Genomic DNA, 19,217 nt, shown 5'->3' on the forward strand with positions numbered 1-19,217 from the left:
GGAGGCTAAGGAGGGTAGATTCCCTGAGGTCAGGAGTTTGAGACCAGCCTGACCAACGTGGGGAAACCCTGTTTCTACCAAAAATACAAAGTCAGCCAGGCGTGGTGGCACATGCTTGTAATCCCAGATACTTGGGTGGCTGAGGCAGGAGAACTGTTTGAATCCAAGAGGCAGAGGTTGCAGTGAGTCGAGATCGCACCATTGCACTCCAGCCTAGGCAACAAGAGTGAAACTCTGCCTCAAAAAAAAAAAAAAGACCCTAGAACATAGGCTGGAAAGTAAGGAAGTACTCAAAGAATGATAGCACAGAGAAACAAGCTCCTCTCAGCCAGATGAGTGGCAATATGAGTATCAAAATAATTTAATTTTTTTAAATTTTTTTTTGAGATGGAGTCTCACTTGTCATCCAGGCTGGAGTGCAGTGGCATGATCTCAGCTCACTTCAACCTCCACCTCCCAGGCTCAAGCTATTCTCCTACCTCAGCCTCCTGAGTAGCTGGGATTACAGGTACCTGCCATCACACCTGACTAATTTTTGTACTTTTAGTAGAATGAGAGTAATGGAATATAGGCCACTGAACAAGACACAGTCAACTATGAGTTAATAGTAGAACAGCTCAAAATCTGGACCACCAGATGGGAAGCACTAGAACACAGCAATTCTGTGATGCTGCTGCCAAAAATGCAGAACCAGATTCTAATTGTGGAAAAATTATCAGGCAAACCAAAATTGAGGAATCTTCTAGAAAACAATAGCCTGCCATCCTCAAAAGTGTTAAGGAAAATCATGGCTGTCAAGGAAAAACTGAGGAACTGATCTCAACTGAAGGAAACCACTAAATGTGATGCATGATTCTGAACTAGATCCTTTTGCTTACAAAGGATATTCCAGGAACAACGGGAGAAATCTGACTGGGGTCTGAGGACTAGAGGGTGGCAATGTGTCCATGTTAATTTCTGGATATCAATGGCTATCTTGCGATTACGTAGGAGAACGTTCCTGGTTGTGGGAAGCACACACTGATAATTCCAGGGTAGCAGAACATCAATATGTCACTACACTTAAGTGGTTCCAGAAGGGGGTTGTTGGAAGAGAAATCTCTTTTGCATTATATTCTTATCTTTCTGTGACTGTTTAAAATTTGCATATTATCTAAAGAATAAAACATTTGCAAAAAAAGGTAGGCTGGTCCACAGATCATTTCTGGAAGGGTGCAGGAGAGATGGAGGAGGCTCAGGAAGGAAGAATCTCCTATCAGCTCCACAGGGACACTGTGGGTTCTCTGCTGGCACAGAGAGGGTCATACCTGGCGGAACCCAGGACCAGGTGCATGAGGATCAGTAGCCTCCCTGCTGCCCTGGCAAGGGTGAGCTTCCTCAAGCTCCTGTTCCCATATCCACTTGTCACTCAGGGCAAAGGGCCTTTGCCAGGGAAACTGGGAAACGTCTGCTGCATTTGGAAGATTTTTTAAGATAAGATGAAAAAGTTGGCAAATTTCTCACACTGTTTCTTTATTATTTTAGGTTGAAAAGAGGTTTGTGATGTGCTACAGTTGATCAACTTTCATGTTTTTAAAACTTTTTACTTGGAAATGTTTTATGGTAGGTACATAATCCCCATGTACTCATGATATAGCTTCAACTATTCAATCCTAGTTTGCTATACTCCCCCAACACTGGCTTATTTATTTTGAAGAAAATAAGCATCCTATTCTATCATCCATTAATACCTCAACACTTATTTCTAAAAGAGAAGGACCTTTTACTTAAACATCATCCCACCCACCATCCAAAAATCCTTACCACCACCAATTAACCATTCCCTGTTTAAATGTCCCTGATTTTGTCTCTCTCTCTCTCCTTCTCTCACAGTTGTTGTGTTCAAATCAGGATCCATACAAGACCCAACATTGCACTTGGTTGATTTGATTCTTCAGTTCCTTCCACAGATTCCTTCTATTTCTTTTCCTTTTGCAATGTTTTTCATAGTTTTCCTTTTCTAGTTCAACATCTTTGCAGTTTAAGATGCTCCTCTCTCCCTCCTTCCTACTGACTCCCCATATCTCCTCCCTGATTATTTTTTTAGAAAATTTCTTATTAACAAATCTTCCATGGGCCCAGAATACTGGCACTTTATGTTCAGGCTCTGGCAGGGAGCTCAGAGGAGGAGGTAGAGAGCTCTGCTAATCCCAGCACCAACTTCACAGAAAACAAAAGTGCAAGTAAATTCCACAGAAACACCCAGACGGTCATTGCTCTACCATTAGCCAAGATTTGGGTGTACCACTGTCCCTCTTAGCTTCCTCATCTTTAAATTAAAGGCATTGAAAAAGATCATGATAATGACAGCAATGACAACGACATTAACAGGACATTCAATATTTGTCCAAAGGTCCCTCAAGATTCCTTCCAGTCAAGACTTTCTCTGTGATTTTAAGCATCAAACACACTTCAATATATTAGTGAAGAGCAACATTCTGGTTAGGGGGGAGATATTTCATAAACGACAAATGAAAAGTAAGACAATGGTAACAAAAGAAGGGAGACCACGAATGTAGATGACAAAAGAAAACTACAGTCATTGACATATCTAAATTTGAATAACATGCTATGTTTCAAAGCACTTTCTTATACATTAGCAAATCTCAGCCACACTAATAGGTAAATGATAAAGAATGGTATAAAAGGTTAATAATGGTGGAACCTTGGGTATGCAGGTGTTTCACTAAGCCAGTGGATCTCAACCAGGGTGATCTTATGTCCCACCTCCTGCCTCCAGGGGTCATTTAGCAATGTCTGGGGACATTTTGGTTGTCCCAGCTAGGAAGGTGTCCTGACCTCTACTGGGCACAGGCCAAGGCTGTGCTGAAATATCCTTCAATACTTGGCACAGACTGCACCACAAAGAATTATCCAGCCCATAATGTCAGTAGTTCAGAAACTTAGAGATCCTGAGATAGGCAAGTCCCCTTGTTACCCAGGTGAAACTGTACTAGGCCAAGGGGACTGGGGAGGCTACTGAGGCCTGAAGGCACAGGAAGTCAGACACCCTGCATTATAGTCCTCCACACTGTGGGCTACCCTAACACATGAGGTTCGATAAAAAAAAATTGGCCGGGTGCGATGGCTCATGCCTGTAATCCCAACAATTTGGGAGGCCAAGGTGGGTGGATCACCTAAGGTCAGGAATTTGAGACCAGCCTAGCCAACATAGTGAAACCCGTCCCTACTAAAAATACAAAAAATTAGCTGGGCATAGGGGGTGTGCACCTGTAATCCCAGCTACTCAGGAGGCTGTGGCAGGAGAATCGCTTGAACCTGGGAGACGGAGGTTGCAGTGAGCCAAGATCACGCCATTGCACTCCAGCCTGGGCAACAAGAGCAAAACTCCATCTCAAAGAAAAAAGAAAACTGTCCTGGTTTGGTTTTGTTACCGAGATAGACCACAATATGTATTTCTGAATCTGAACTATTCCCTCAATGTATTCATCTTGGGAAACTGTACTTACCAGACACTGTCCAACTGAAGAATTTACCTGCTTAGCAGACCTGTCTCTGAATTGACAGCACCTGCGCTGATTTAGACAATGGGCACCTGCATCCTTGGGAACCTGTTACTCTAATGGTAGCGACCGACAATGAATATGTCCATGAGAAAGAGTCAAATGGCCATGAGTGCCATGATGAGAACAGAGCCGGAACAGGGAGGGGAGGGAGGGGTCTGGGGAGAGGGCTGCTACTTCAGCTTAGGTTCTCAGGGAAGCCTGTTGGGGAGGCGATATTTCAGCCAAGACCTGAAGGAAGTGAATGGCTAGCCAGGCAGAGCTTGGAAGGAGAGTACTGGGGGCATGCAGTGAGAAGGCCTGCAACAGGGGCACGTTGCGTGTATTCTAGTCCCAGAAGGAAGGCCTCTGAAGTGCCCTAAATGAGCAGGATAGGAGGTGAGAGAGAGGCGGGGCCAAATCCCTTGAGGCCTCCTAGTCCCAGCAGAAAGTCTAGCTTTCAAACAAACTATGATGGGAAGCCATTGGAATTTCAACGGGAGGAGTAAGGAGACTTGATTGCTATTGATCGATTGATTGATTGAGACAGGGTCTTGTTCTGTCACCCAGGCTGACTGCAGATCAAAGCTCACTGTGGCCTCAACCTCCCAGGCTCACACGATCCTCCCACCTCAGCCTCCTGAGTAACTAAGACTACAGGCATGTGCTACCATGCCCAGTTAATTTTTTTTATTTTTTCGTAGAGATTGTCTGGCTATGTTGCCCAGGCTGGTCTCGAACTTCTGGATGCCAACTATTTACATCCGTCTAGCTATTCTGTGGAGAATGGACATTATGCAGACAAGAACGAAGAAGAAAACCAACTGAGAGGCAACTGCATTAAGAATTTTACTGAAAATCGGCCGGGCGCAGTGGCTCACGCTTGTAATCCCAGCACTTTGGGAGGCCGAGGCGGGTGGATCACGAGGTCAGGAGATCGAGACCACGGTGAAACCCCGTCTCTACTAAAAAAAATACAAAAAATTAGCCGGGCGTGATGGCGGGCGCCTGTAGTCCCAGCTACTCGGAGAGGCTGAGGCAGGAGAATGGCGTGAACCCGGGAGGCGGAGTTTGCAGTGAGCCGAGATTGCGCCACTGCACTCCAGCCTGGGCCACAGAGCGAGACTCCGTCTCAAAAAAAAAAAAAAAAAAAAAAAAAAAAAAAAAAGAATTTTACTGAAAATCAAAACCACCCAAAAAGAGAAATATCTGCCATTGATGAAGATATTCCAAAGAAGAATTCACACTCTAAAAGCTATTTCAAAAGAAGAGAAAAGGCCCCAGATGTTTAATTATTAGTGGTCTCTTTCCAGTAAGGGTGCTGGGCAGTGTTGCCTCTCCACCCCACCCTAGATGGCGTCCGCAACCAGAAACTCTGGTGTGAAGCTATTAATAACTTTCTGCAACAGGCTGGGACTCTGGGATTTGACCATCAGGGGGTGGTGAAGAGCACCTACCGCCTGGGAGAAGCCTGGCCAGAGGGAGCAATGCACAAGGAACTTTTGGACCAGAGTAACAGTGAATATAAGCTCAGATCTGCGTGGTATACTCTCTCTCATATTGTATTTGTGTTCTTGAGTGTTCTGGTCTCCCAGTCTTCAAAGAGCCAACTGGAGCCGGATGGTGCATGGGAAAAACGGAGGCTGAGACTCTCAGCCTGAGGTTCCATTATCTTCCCCCCTTTTTCCTCAGGGTGCTTTTCCTCGTACTTCTTATTCCCAGCCAGCACAGCAACAAGCTCCATGGGGGACCCACACCCAGGTTACGGTGTGGATCTAGAAAATGCACCAAGGAGGCTCCTCTGCATGTTTTAAACGACAAGCCCCAGGTCAGTCTAGCACGTGGTAGACTCCAACTCCCCAGGAAGTTAGCCTGAGATCTGAAGCTGAAGCCACTGCCCATATTAAGGAGTTTGTCCTCTCCTCCCTGACAAACCCCAGGCAGTAGTGGGTGGGTGGCCAAGCATCGGAGGATGATCCTGTCCTAGGCTTTCTTCTACCATCTCCTTCGACCACACACACATAAAGGCAGGTAGCAAAACCCCACAATCTGTGCACCACTTCGGAAGTGCCACTGTTCAAGGCTGGGCGTGGTGGCTCACACCTGTAATCCCAGCACTTTGCAAAGCTGAGGCGGGTGGATCACTTGAGGTCAGGAGTTCGAGATCAGCCTGGCCAACATAGTGAAACCCCATCTCTACTAAAAATACAAAAATTAGCCGGGCATGGTGGTGGGCACCTGTAATCCCAGCTACTCGAGAGGCTGAGGCTAGAGAATCGCTTGAACTGGGAGGCAGAGGTTGCAGTGAGCCAAGATCGTACCACTGCATTCCTGCCTGGGCAACAGAGCGAGACTGTCTCAAAAACAAAAATGAAAAAGGAAGTGCTACTGTTCAAGAACAAGTATAGACATCCCCACATCCTAAGAGGTCCTTCATCCACCCAAACTTAAGCTTCACACTTCAAAGACTGTTAATTACACATTATGACACCAATTATATCTGAATGCATTATAAAACAGAATCTTTGCTAAGCAATTTTACTGTTTTAATTCTTTGCTTCCACCATTTTTAATAATTAAACTCCTGTTTTTATATTAAGATGCAATTAAAAAAGAAAAGTCCTTTAAATTTTCAATCTATTTCTTTTTCTTACATAAAGAATTCAATAGCCATCCATTATAATGTAGCACACAATATAGCCAAAGGACAAAATGAATAACTTAGATAAAACAAGATGAATTCCATTTAGGAGGAAAAAAATACAAGTCTACTTACTTTGAAAGCCCTTAGCATGAAACAGTCAATAAAAATATGGGGAACTCCCGACCAAACACAGATAAAACAAACCACATGGTAGCATACTCCTGTGAAAGAGAAAGCTTTACTCTGTAAAGGAAGAGGGGACAGCAAATCTGGTCTCAAAATGCTGAATTTGAGGCCGGGTGCGGTGGCTCACACCTGTAATCCCAGCACTTTACGAGGCCGAGGCGGGCAGATCACTGGAGGTCAGGAGTTTGAAACCAGCCTGGTCAACATGGTGAAACCCCGTCTCTACTAAAAATACAAAAAATTAGCTGGGTGTGATGTGCATGTCTATAATCCCAGCTACTCGGGAGGCTGAGGCAGAAGAATTGTTTGAACCCGGGAGGCGAAGGTTGGAGTGAACCTAGATCACGCCACTGCACTGCAGCCTGGGCAACAAAGAGAGGTCCTCTCTCAAAAAAATAAAAGTTAAAAAAATTAAAAATGCTGAATTTGGGGACTGCCAGCATTCAATTATCGATGAAGTAAAAGGACACCATTATTTAGCGTGAGCCTACCCATGCTGAATTACATTTCAAATATAAGGATAATATCTCACATGTACAACAGTAAACAAGGAAAATTAAATAATTTTGATCCTTTCGCGTATGTGTGTGAGACCTGATCTCGCTCTATTGCCCAGGCTGGAGTGCAGTAGTGTGATCATGGCTCACTGCAGCCTCAACTTCCCAGGCTCAGGTGATTTTCCCACCTCAGCCTCCCGGCCAGCTGGGACCACAGACATGCGCCACCATGCCTGGCTAATTTTTCTATATTTTTGTAGAGACGGGGTCTCTCCATGTTGCCCAGGCTGGTCTCGAACTCCTGGGCTCAAGCGATCCTCCCACCTCAGCCTCCCAAAGTGCTGAGATTACAGGCATGAGCCACCATCTGCAGCCAGTTTTGATACTTTAAAGCCACAGTTTGTGAGCTACAAATTTCACATTCACATGTACTAAGGCTGAACAATGTGTCGAGGACGAGGAGTATTTCTGTGTGATCCATCTACTACAGCCTTCTTTATCCTTTGTTTCTCTTCTAACCCAAAGATCAGCAAACTTTTTTTTAAAATAATGGGCCAAATAGTAACGATCTCAGGCTTTATAGGCCATATTTCACAACTACTCAACTCTGCTGTTGTACCAAGAAAGCACAGCTATAAATAACACGTACACAAAGGAGTATGGCTGTGTTCCAATAAAACTTTATTTACAAAAATAGCCCATGGGCTGTGATTTGCTGACCCCTATTCTAGTTCTCAGGGTGCTAGAAAGGAGGAGTGAAGCAGAGATACACTTAAGACACTCCTGTAAGAATACAGCAGGAATAAGCAAAGAGATCCAGTTGACCCGAATGTATCCACCAGGCTTACAACCAGGAGTATTCTTGTAAGACAAAAACCAAGTCTAGAGGTATTAGGATGGTGCAAAAGTAATTGCAGTTTTTGCCCCTGAAAGTAATGGAAAAACTGCAATTACTTCTGCACCAATGTAATACCAGGGAGGCATCATTTCTCAACAACCAGAACTCTCAAGACACGAGGGCCTCTCCCTCACAGAAGCAGCAACATTCCGTCACGGGGTTTGTCCCCTGAACTGCATGTCCACTGGAGATTCTATAGTGACCTCTCCAAACTGCCTACCTAACCCCACTTTTTTTTTTCTTTTTCTTTTTCTTTTTGAGACCGAGTCTCACTCTATTGCCCAGGCTGGAGTGCAGTGACGCAATCTTGGCTCACTGCAACCTCCGCCTCCCAGGTTCAAGCCATTCTCCTGCCTCAGCCTCCCAAGTAGCTGGGATTACAGGAACCTGCCACCATGCCCAACTAATTTTTGTATTTGGAGTAGAGATAGGGTTTCACCATGTTGGCCAGGCTGGTCTCAAACTCCTGACGTCAGGTGATCCACCCACCTCAGCCTCCCAAAGTGCTGGGACTACAGGGGCATGAGCCACCACGCCTGGCCAGCCTGCCTCTTCTTGTGTCTAGCAGCACACCAGAGCTGGGGATGCAGGCTGTGGTCACCAGTTCAAAAGAGGTAACTGGTCTACCAGCGAATTACCCTACCCAGGAACTAATCAACAACTCGATGAGAGCTCAAGAGATAAGCCTTTCCACTCCAGCTTTGAACTCTTACCTGCTGAAGGGCCAAGAAGAGCCCAGGGAGCCCAGAGCAGCCGTGATCAACCACTGTCACTTCACAAACCCCAAATACATGGGTTCTTCCTTCTCCTGGACACATCTTCCTCTCACACCTCACACTCCACCCGGAGCAAACCCTGTCAATTCGACACTCAAAGGGTTCCAGAATCTGCCGCATCTCCATCGCCAGTACCAGCTACATCGCCAGCACCCTCATCACTGTCACCTCCTAATTGGTCTCCCTGACTTTGCTCTTGCCTCACTTCCAACAGAATATTGTCATGTTAAAAAAGAAGTAAGAGGCTGGGTTCAGTGGCTCATGCCTGTAATCCCAGCACTTTGGGAGGCCGAGGCAGACAGATCACCTGAGGTAAGGAGTTCGAGACCAGCCTGGCCAATATAACAAGACCTCGTCTCTACTAAAAATACTAAAATCAGCCAGGCACTGTGGTGGGCACCTGTAATCCCAGCTACTCAGGAGACTGAGGCAGGGGAATGGCTTAAACCCGGGAGACGGAGGTTGCAGTGAGCCAAGATAGCGCCATTGCACTCCGGCAACAGAGTAAGTCTCCATCTCCAAAAAAAAAAAAAAAAAAAAAAAAAAAAGAATAGGGGGTGAAAATCAGCAAACAGCAGGCACAGATTTGGGGCTAGATAACAGACAAGTAAGTGAAAAAGCAAATTTATTCACATACCCTTGATGCCCCTAGAAAGTCCTTCAAAGCACATGACAGGGCGTATATGAGAGTGTAAACTGCTCACCATATGATGATGGTCAGGCTTCTGAAGCTGTTTAAATCTGGAATGTGACCCTCAACCTGGAAGGTAAGAAAAACAAACAAACAAAAAAACTTCTGAGTGACAAACAGCTTCCACAAAGCCCATCCATTTTATTCCATAGAAAAAAAAGAAGTACATCATTTATAAAACTCTACCAGAGGAGGCAACAGCCATTGCTAATAACAGAGGAAAGAAACAAAGGCCTTAAAATTAGAAGCAGAGGAGCAGAACCATCCAGGACCTTGAAATAAAGATGGAGTCCACACAGAGTCAACCCCGGCACATCACCCTAACAGCCTTCTACAGTAATAATATTCCTAGGTCGGCAACACAGGTTCAACCAGGCTCAGAATCCTGTCCAAGGACACAAGATGAGTAATACGTTTTTATTCTATTTTTATTTTTATTTTCTTAAGATGGTTAAAATTGGGCCAGGTGCAGTGGTTCACACCCCTAATTCCAGCACTTTGAGAGGCTGAGGCTGGCAGATCACTTGACCCCAGGAGTTCAAGACCAGTCTCGGCAACACGGCAAAACACTGTCTCTACAAAAGATAAAAATATAGGCCGGGCGCAGTGGCTCACGCCTGTAATCCCAGCACCTTGCGAGGCCAAGGTGGGTGGATCACTTGAGGTCAGGAATTCAAGACCAGCCTGGCCAACATGGTGAAACCTTATCTCTACTAAAGATACAAAAATTAGCCAGGCATAGTGGCACGCACCTGTAATCCCAGCTACTTGGAAGGCTGAAGCAGGAGATTCCCTTGAACTCGGGAGGCAGAGGTTGCAGTGAGCCAAGATCGAGTCACTGCACTCCAGTCTGGGCGACAGAGCAAGATTCTGTCTCAGGGGTAAAAAAAAAAGACCACATGTGGTGGCTCACGCCTGTAATCCCAGTACTTTGAGAGGCTGAGACAGGAGAACCGATTGAACCCAGGAGACGGAGGTTGCAATAAGCTGAGATGGCACCACTGCACTCCAGCTTGAGGGACAGAGTGAGACTCTGCCTAAAAAAATAAAAATATATTTAAAAATAAAAATGAAAAAAATCAGCCTGGTGCAGTGGTGTGCAGTTGTAGTCCCAACTACTAGGAAGGCTGAGGTGAGAGGATTCCCTCAACCTGGGAGGTCAAGGCTGCAGTTAACGGTGATTGCGTGATTGCACCACAGCACTCCAGCCTGGGCGACAGAGCAAGAACCTGTTTCAAAAAAAAAAAGGTTAAAAATTTCAAAGCTAATATATTCTTATTTTATTTTATTATTATTTATTTATTTATTTTTAGTGCAGAATGCAGTGGCACAATCTGTAGTCTCGAACTCCAGAGCTCAAACGATCCTCCCACCGCAGCCTCCCACGCAGCTGGGACTACAGGCCTGTGCCACTATGCTTGGTTAAAAGCTAATATATTCTCTTAATAAGGGAGGGAACAGCTTTCAAAGAAAGACAGAATTAAGATGAATGAATAAAAGCTGAGGCAGATTTCAGGCTTGAGACCAAGGCAGGGCTTCTTAACAATGAGAAGCAGCCTATAAGGGCGGTGACTTGGCCCCTGGCAGTGAGTAGAGATCTTCTTACAGGTCTTGATATCAGGCGAGGTTGAACTAGAGGTCCTTGAGGATCTCAATCAATTCCAAGGTTTTATGATGGGTCATGTCAAAGCAAAAAATTATTCTGACACTTTTTACAAATGGTAATGCAGACTTTATTTAGGATTACAACAACAGGTGTCAAGGTCATTGCAACAGGGAGAAAGATCGGGCTCAACTCCAAATACAGCAAAGACATCTGGAGATCGGTAGCCAATGAGCAGGGGGAGGCGTCCGTGGAGGGGAAATTACTAAGAAGAGACATTAAAGTCAGGGGGATTCTTGCTAAATCAACTTAACATGATTCCTGCTGAAAGCAGGTTGACTTAGACAACAAGGATAGGGACAAGGAACTTGATCAGGTGTAATCAGATCTCCAGAATAGAGGATATCTCTCTAAACTCATCTAGCAGCTCTCTAACTTTAGCAGGATTCTTGCTAAAACTAACTGGTAAGGCCTGGAAGGTGGGGGTGGTGTTAGGTAACATGGGGTACCTTAAAATGGCGCCGTACCTTAAGATGGGGCCGGTTCCGGGTTCTTCTCCCCTCCTTGACCGGGCACTGTCTGAATCCGCCAAATGAGGGCCAATCAGAAAGAAGCATCTCCCGCTTTCCCTTGGGCCCGCCCCTAGCCCAATCCACATGGGCCCAAGGGATATAAAACTAAGCATCTCCCGCCTTCCCTTGGGCCCGCCCCTAGCCCAATCCACATGGGCCCAAAGGATATAAAACCCAGCACACCAGCAGCCCTCTCTCTCTTCTCTTCCTTCTCCTTGCGTGGTGCCGCTCGATACCTCCAATAAAGATCTCTTGACCGCGACCGGTGTAGTTTGGTCTCCACCCAGCCCCTTTCATTGGTGCCGTGACTCGGATCAGGACTCCCCACCCCCCTCAGTGGGACCCCGATCCCTTTCGGGCTCAGTCCAGACCCCAGCCGGCCTTCACCCATTCTCCTGTTCGCCAAGCTGTTCGCCCAACACCGGCCTCGTCTTGGTAAGTCTTCCCCTCCAGGGTCTACCTCTCTAGGCAGGCAAGAGACCCCACGAAGCGCCTCGCCTCAAGCGAACAGGAAAATGGGTAGAGATCCCATATATCCACGGCTTCTTACTCCTACAGGATAGACCTAACCTTTGTCTCCCTTGCAAACCGCAGCAGCTCCTTGACGCTCTTAAACCACCAACCTCTCCCTCTGCCCCTGACTTCGACCCAGCCAACGAACCCCCCCCACCATACCACCACCCTCCGCCGCACCCTCCGGCCGCCACCCAACCGGAAGTCACCCAGCCTCCCGCTGCCCCCCCACACACCCTCAACCGCCTATCCCGTCAGCCCCGGCCTTCAGCACCCCCACCACTCACTCAAAGTCACACACCCCCCTCCTTGCCCCCCTTAGAGAGGTGGCAGGAGCTGAAGGTATTGTCCGAGTCCACGTCCCCTTTTCTATGGCTGACTTATCACAAATAGAAAAACGCCTAGGCTCCTACACTTCCAATTCTGCTTTATATATCAAAGAATTCCAATACCTCATCCAAGCTTATAGCCTTACCTTCCATGACATCTATATGATTCTAACACCCTCCTTCCCGAGGAGCGTAGGCGAGTCTAGGAACAAGCTCAAACTTACGCAGATGAGGTTCATCAAACAACCCCAGCCCTACCACTAGGAGTGCAGGCAGTACCTGAGCATGAGCCCAATTGGGATTATAACACCCAAAATGGAGTATCAGCCTGAGACCATTTCGCTACTGCATCATAGCTGGTCTACGGACGGCAGCTCAAAAGGCAGTTAACTTTGAAAAACTTCATGAAGTCATACAGGATAAAAATGAAAACCCGCCGGGCACGGTGGCTCACGCCTGTAATCCCAGCACTTTGGGAGGCCGAAGCGGGTGGATCACGAGGTCAGGAGATCAAGACCACAGTGAAACCCCGTCTCTACTAAAAATATAAAAAAATTAGCCGGGCATGGTGGCGGGCCCCTGTAGTCCCAGCTACTCGGAGAGGCTGAGGCAGGAGAATGGCGTGAACCCGGGAGGCAGAGCTTGCAGTGAGCCGAGATTGCGCCACTGCACTCCAGCCTGGGTGACAGAGCAAGACTCCGTCTCAAAAAAAAAAAAAAAAAAAAAAAAAGAAAAGAAAACCCGTCCGCTTTTCTAGATTGCCTTACACAGGCACTCCAACAATACACCAACATAGATCCCAAAACCCCAGACGGTAGGCAACTCCTCATGTCCCATTTTTTTGCTCAGTTTTCCTGATATCAAAGGTAAACTAAAAAAACTGGACAAAGGCCCCTTCACCCCTCAAACCGAGATCTTAGTGACGGCATTTAAGGTGTATCACAATCGAGAAGGCAAAGAGGCAAAAGTACCAGTTACTGGCACAAGCCCTTCAAGCCTCCCCTCGATCACACGGCCATAAGTTGTCATCTGCCCATCCATCCCAATGTCAGCCCCCAGGGCCCTGTTTCAAATGCGGAAAGGAAGGGCACTGGGTCCGAGAGTGCCCAAATCCCAGGCCCCCCAACCAGCCATGTCCTAAATGCCACCAATCTGGCCACTGGGGCGTAGACTGCCCCGGCTCCCAAAGGGTGGCCGGGACGGCCACCATCCCAACTCCCGATCTTCTAGGATTGGCCATTCAAGACTGACGGGGCCTTGGGACTTCCTTCCCGACACAAATCATCACCACACAGGAGCCCAGGGTCTCTTTAACAGTGGATGGACGTCCCATCACCTTTCTCCTAGACACCGGAGCTGCTTTCTCGGTTTTAAGGGAATTTTGGGATGCCACTTCCCCTTTTGGATCTCCTATAGTCGGGGTTGGAGGCCAAACCATACGTCCAAGAGCCACCCCTCCCCTCTCCTGCACCTTCTCCAGTCACATGTTCTCTCATCGGTTCCTACTCATGCCCTAATGCCCTCTCCCCCTATTAGGAAGGGACATCCTCTCACCTTTAATCCAGCCACCCCCCCCCCCAAAATCCACCTCACTCATTGCATTCCATATACCAGGCTCCTGCTCCTCCTCCACCTTCACTCCCAACAGGTGTCAATCCTGTAGTTTGGGATACTACCACTGCTTCGTTAGCACTATGCACCCCCATACAAATCTCCCTCAAAAATCCACATCACTTTCCCAGCCAACCCCAATATCCTCTCCCCACCTCTAGTCTGAGGGGATTACAACCAATTATCTCTGATCTCCTCAGGAAGGGGTTCCTTAGACCAACCCACTCGCCATTCAACACCCCCATTCGAGCAGTAAAAAAACCCAATGGTACATTCCGCCTCGTCCAAGATCTCAGCTCTTATCCTCTATTCCTCCTAGTGCCACACATTTCTCAGTCATAGATCTTAAAGATGCCTTTTTCACCATTCCCCTCTCCCCTCAGTCATAAGACCTGTTCGCCTTCACTTGGACTGACCCAGACACTAAACAGTCACAACAGCTCACGTGGACAGTGCTTCCCCAAGGGTTCAAAAATAGCCCCCATATCTTTGGTTAAACTCTTGCCTCAGACCTACAAAAATTACACTTTCCCCAGTCCACCCTCCTACAATACATTAATGACCTCCTCCTATGCGGTCCCTCTCTGTCTCACAAACTGACACCACCTCTCTTCTCAACTTCCTTGCTGACCAAGGCTACCGAGTATCCCCCCAAAAGGTCCAGCTCTCCCTCACTCAAGTCACCTATCTAGGAGTCCTCCTTTCCCATGACTCAAAGGCCATCACCCTAGACTGAAAGTGCTTCATTAGAAGTCTTCCCATCCCAAAAACCAAACAAGGGATACTCCCCTTCTTAGGACTAGCAGGCTACTTTAGAACTTGGATCCCCAACTACTCTTTATTAGCAAAGCCCCTATATGATCTCTCCCGAGGTACCCCATCAGAGCCTGTAGAGGCCACAGTCAAGAAGCCCTTCCTGTCACTCCAACAGGCACTACTCAAAGCCCCAGCCCTACATCTTCCAGACTTACAACAACCTTTCATTCTATATGTACATGAGCACAATGACTTGGCTCTTGGAGTCCTAGGTCAGATGCATGGACCCACCTTTGCGGCAGCTGCATACCTATCCAAACAATTCTGAGAGCGAACTTGGCCCGCAGGGAACTGAGTTTTCTCCTTTCCCTCCTTACTCGTCCAGCCTGGGTTTCCTCCCTTCTCTCGCTCAAAAAATCCTGGTACCAGGTAACCCACGGCCCTCGGCCTTACAGAGGCCCATCAGTTCTTTCATTTTGGTGACGACCAGCTCGAAGGTTCTGACTCGCAACACGGCCATCGGCTAATAGCGGACGCCCTGTTCAGCCAGCCGCCGTATACATATACCCCCTCCTCTCTCACCATGGGAGGCTCTGCATCCCTGCCGGCCGACTAGACCCCACCGTGCGAGGGTGGGCCCCCTGCCTTCGGGCCCTGGCTGCAGCCTACCTACTACTTCAAGAGTCAAAGAAATTAACGTTTAGGGCAGCTGTTGTCATTACCTCCCCCCATCAACTCAAGGAACTCCTGACCTACAAAAGTCTACAAACCCTTCCCCCTTGCCGTGTACTGTCTCTCCTAGTTTCCTTCCTGCACGATTCCGCTGTAACTTTCCAAACATGTGCACCCCTCAATCCCGCCACCCTCCGGCCTGTCTCTCCTTAAACACGAACCCACAAACCCCTCTAAAGCCAGGCACGCCCATACCCCACAACCCTCTCAAAGTTCGCATTTCTAAAACGCCCTCCCTTCCTACTATTCCTAAGGCGCAAGCTGCTGCCCTCATGCCTGCTCCGAGCCCGCTCTTCTGGCTCTCCACCTCTTACATCTTCTACGGACCCTCCTCCACCAACAGGCCCCCTCCACAACCCTATTACCTGTTCACCCTCAAAGAAACCTATAACGCTAACCAGAGGTCACACACCAATGTCATCAGTTACACCCGTTGCGCCATCGACGCATCCTCAGTAAACCTTCCCCTCCCTAAACTCACCATAACACATAAGGACCCTAACCAGGACCCTTATTTCCACATGTTCCACTTTGCCATTTGCTTTCCACACCAACAATCCCGCAGAATGGCCCCAAAACTATGGGTGTCCCTGGACCAGCTGTGTTATGAATTAAATCACCAAAAAAAAAGACAGACCCCATTCATATATTATGTCACCAAAACAATGCCTCATCTCAAGCAATTCACATCACCGACCCAGCCAACGCAATCTGGGGCCAGGCAGCCACAGGGGGAATATACCCAAGCAACGCCTGGTCTTATCCGGCACAAACTGTAACCATCACCCGTACCCTAAAAACTGACTCCCAACAGGTTCTAGCTGAAATTAACACAACACCTCTCAGGTCCCTACTTCCGATTGTTTCTTATGCGCAAACATCAACAAACCCCCTCTTGCTGCGGTTCTCCATAAACACAAGCAACTCCTCCCCGCCCCCGACCACCGGCTTTGTAATCTCCCATGTCCCCCTCCTTGCCAACCTCAGCGTCCCTATTCCTACCTGTTACAACACCAGCTACCACCCCCCATCGCCCCACAATGTAACATGCAAACAAACTGTCACCCCCGCCAACTTTCCCTCAACTCACATTGCTCTCCTTCTCTGAAGACCTTCAAGCCTATCAGTTTAATCACCCTAAACCCAACTCTCCTGAGGACCGTCGGAAAAAAAAAGCAATCTTCCTGCCTATCATGCTTGGAATCTCTCTAACAACCTCTCTCATAGGTATACAGCGTATCCCAATTTTCAGACGGCCATTGAGGAAACGGCTCAGTCTCTAGCCGCCCTCCAACGACAAATCACATCTCTAGCTGGTGTCACCCTTCAAAACCGCCGCGCCATCGACCTACTCACAGCCGAAAAAGGTGGTACTTGCATCTTCTTACAGGAGAACTGTTGTTATTACATTAATGAGTCCCAAGTAATTGAAACTAGCATTAAAACCTACATCAGATAAAATGTAAACTAATGAATGCTAGCACTACTCCCTCCCTTTGGGAAACCCTCAAAACCCCCCTCTTAGCTTGGCTCCTTCCCTTTTTAGGCCCCCTAATGGGTATCCTCGCTTTCTGTGCACTACTCCCCTGCCTCATTAAGTTTCTCTTCCATATCTAACCAAACATTTAACCAGCTTCTCCTCAGAAACTACCAACTTTTAGCCACCAGCAAGGACGGGACAGATTCCACAGACGGGCTCACAACCTGCTAACCCAAGCCAGTCATGACAACCGCCAACTGATTCCACAAATTTCTCAACAATCTCTGCGCCGACAGCTGGCTCATCGCCAACCCATCCCTGCCCCTCTACTGGCTCACGGCACTGGAGGATCTATACCTACAAGGAACATTACCCCACGCACAACCCTGACAGTTCTCCCTGTGCCCCCTCCCCACAGCGCCCCCACTCAGCAGGAAGCAGCCAGATGAACCACGACGCCCATTTTCCCCCATTTAAGAAAACAAAAAGGGAGGAATGTTAGGTAACATGGGGTGCCTTAAAATGGCGCCGTACCTTAAGATGCGGCCGGTTCCGGGTTCTTCTCCCCTCCTTGACCGGGCACTGTCTGAACCCGCCAAAGGCGGGCCAATCAGAAAGAAGCATCTCCCGCCTTCCCTTGGGCCCGCCCCTAGCCCAATCCACGTAGGCCCAAGGGATATAAAATCCAGCACACCAGCAGCCCACTCTCCTCTTCTTGCGTGGTGCCACTCGATACCTCCAATAAAGATCTCTTGACCACGACCGGTGTAGTTTGGTCTCCGCCCGGCCCCTTTCAGGTGGGCTAAAGGCCTAGCTGAGAAGGGGGCTCAGAGAAGCCGGATTCAAGTTTGGTCAAGAGGCAAGTCTTCATCAGTAATAGTAACTCCAGGGAACAGAGGTCCTGAGACCTCGAGGTGGTGCCCAAGGCAACAGGGAAGTACTAGCCAGAGCAAAGAGCAGAATCCAGACGTCCCAGCCCCAAGCTCAGTGGGGTGAGTTATAGCTGTTGCCCAGTAATACCTGACACCACATAACACCTAGTTTCTCCATTTCTTCCCACATATAATTGCGCTTTTTTGCAAAATTTAGAAATGGCCGTTTCTAAACATCAAGCTACCATACAATAAGGGGAAACTACCTTTGCACATAATGCCGTGTGAGCAATTTATATACAATTTCTTGTGATATCAAGGCAGATTGATTCAGCATCATGAGGATAACAAGGCTTTTCAAAGTGGCCTTGTAATGACAGGCATATAAATAGGTCAAAAAAAAAAAAAAAACTGAAACTAAAAGACTGGATTTAAAAGCCTCTGGCAAAAACCAGGAATCTCGCAATCACTAACAGAATTACTAAACTACCCTAGCAAAGTTAAACAAAGTTCCATGATCCCCAAATCCAAAGGAGAGCATTTAAAGCTGACCCCAACCTGGTCAACATAGCAAGACCCCATCTCCACAAAACTTCTTTTAAAGATTAAGTGGATGTGGTGGCACATGCCTGTTGCCCTGGCTACTTCAGAGGCTGAGTCAAGAGGATCATTTGAGTCCGGGAGTTACAGGCTGCAATGAACTACCTTCACAACACTGCACTCCAGCCTGAGTGGCAGAGTGAGAGTCCCTGTTTCTTAAAAAATAAAAATAAGGCCGGGCGCAGTGGCTCACACCTGTAATCCCAGCACTTTGGGAGGCCAACGTGGGCAGGTAACGAGGTTAGGAGTTCGAGACCAGCCTAGCCAATATGGTGAAACCCCGTCACTACTAAAAATACAAAAATTAGCTGGGCGTGGCAACACACGCCTATAATCCCAGCTACTTGGGAGGCTGAGGCAGAAGAATCCCTTGAACCCAGGAGGCAGAGGTTGCAGTGAGCCAAGATCACGCCACTGCACTCCAGCTTGGGCAACAGAGCGAGGCTCTGTCTCAAAAATAAATAAATAAATAAATAAATAAATAAATAAATAATAAATAAATAAATATAAATAAAATTAGCCAGGCATGGTGGCATGCCTGTAGTCCTAGCTACTTGAGACACTGATGTGGGAGTATTGCTCAAGTCCAGGGTTCAAGGTTACAGAATATCCGTTTCTAAAATAATAATAAAAGTAAAAATAGGCCAGGTGTGGTAGCTCATGCCTGTAATCCTAGCACTTTAGGAGGTCAAGGCAGGTGGATCACCTGAGGTCAGGAGTTCGAGACCAGCCTGGCCAACATGGTGAAACCCTGTCTATACTAAAAATATGAAAATTAGCTGGATGTGGTGGTGGGCACCTGTAATCCCAGCTACTCAGGAGACTGAGGCTGGAGAACTGCTTGAACCTAGGAGGTGGAGGTTGCAGTGAGCCAGGATCATCACGCCACTGCACTCCACCCTGGGCTACAAGGGC

General features: G+C 47.6%; 1 protein-coding gene across 4 annotated transcripts in view; it reads right to left on the reverse strand.

Annotated features, from left to right (window-relative positions):
- The window catches only part of TIAM1 (TIAM Rac1 associated GEF 1), a 443,928-nt gene that overhangs the window by 339,498 nt on the left and 85,213 nt on the right, over nucleotides 1-19,217 (reverse strand). For 2 of the 4 annotated variants that reach the window (XM_030806069.1, XM_030806064.1), the window contains exon 2: nucleotides 9,181-9,303. The gene's annotated coding sequence lies outside the window, so the exon portion shown is untranslated. Of the gene's footprint in view, nucleotides 1-9,180; nucleotides 9,304-9,986; nucleotides 10,005-19,217 lie in introns of those variants that run through there. The other 2 variants (XM_030806063.1, XM_030806062.1) reach the window with 2 other exon arrangements.

The sequence above is a fragment of the Nomascus leucogenys genome, chromosome 25 (assembly GCF_006542625.1).
Source record: "Nomascus leucogenys isolate Asia chromosome 25, Asia_NLE_v1, whole genome shotgun sequence".
In the NCBI taxonomy this organism is placed as follows: domain Eukaryota; kingdom Metazoa; phylum Chordata; class Mammalia; order Primates; family Hylobatidae; genus Nomascus; species Nomascus leucogenys.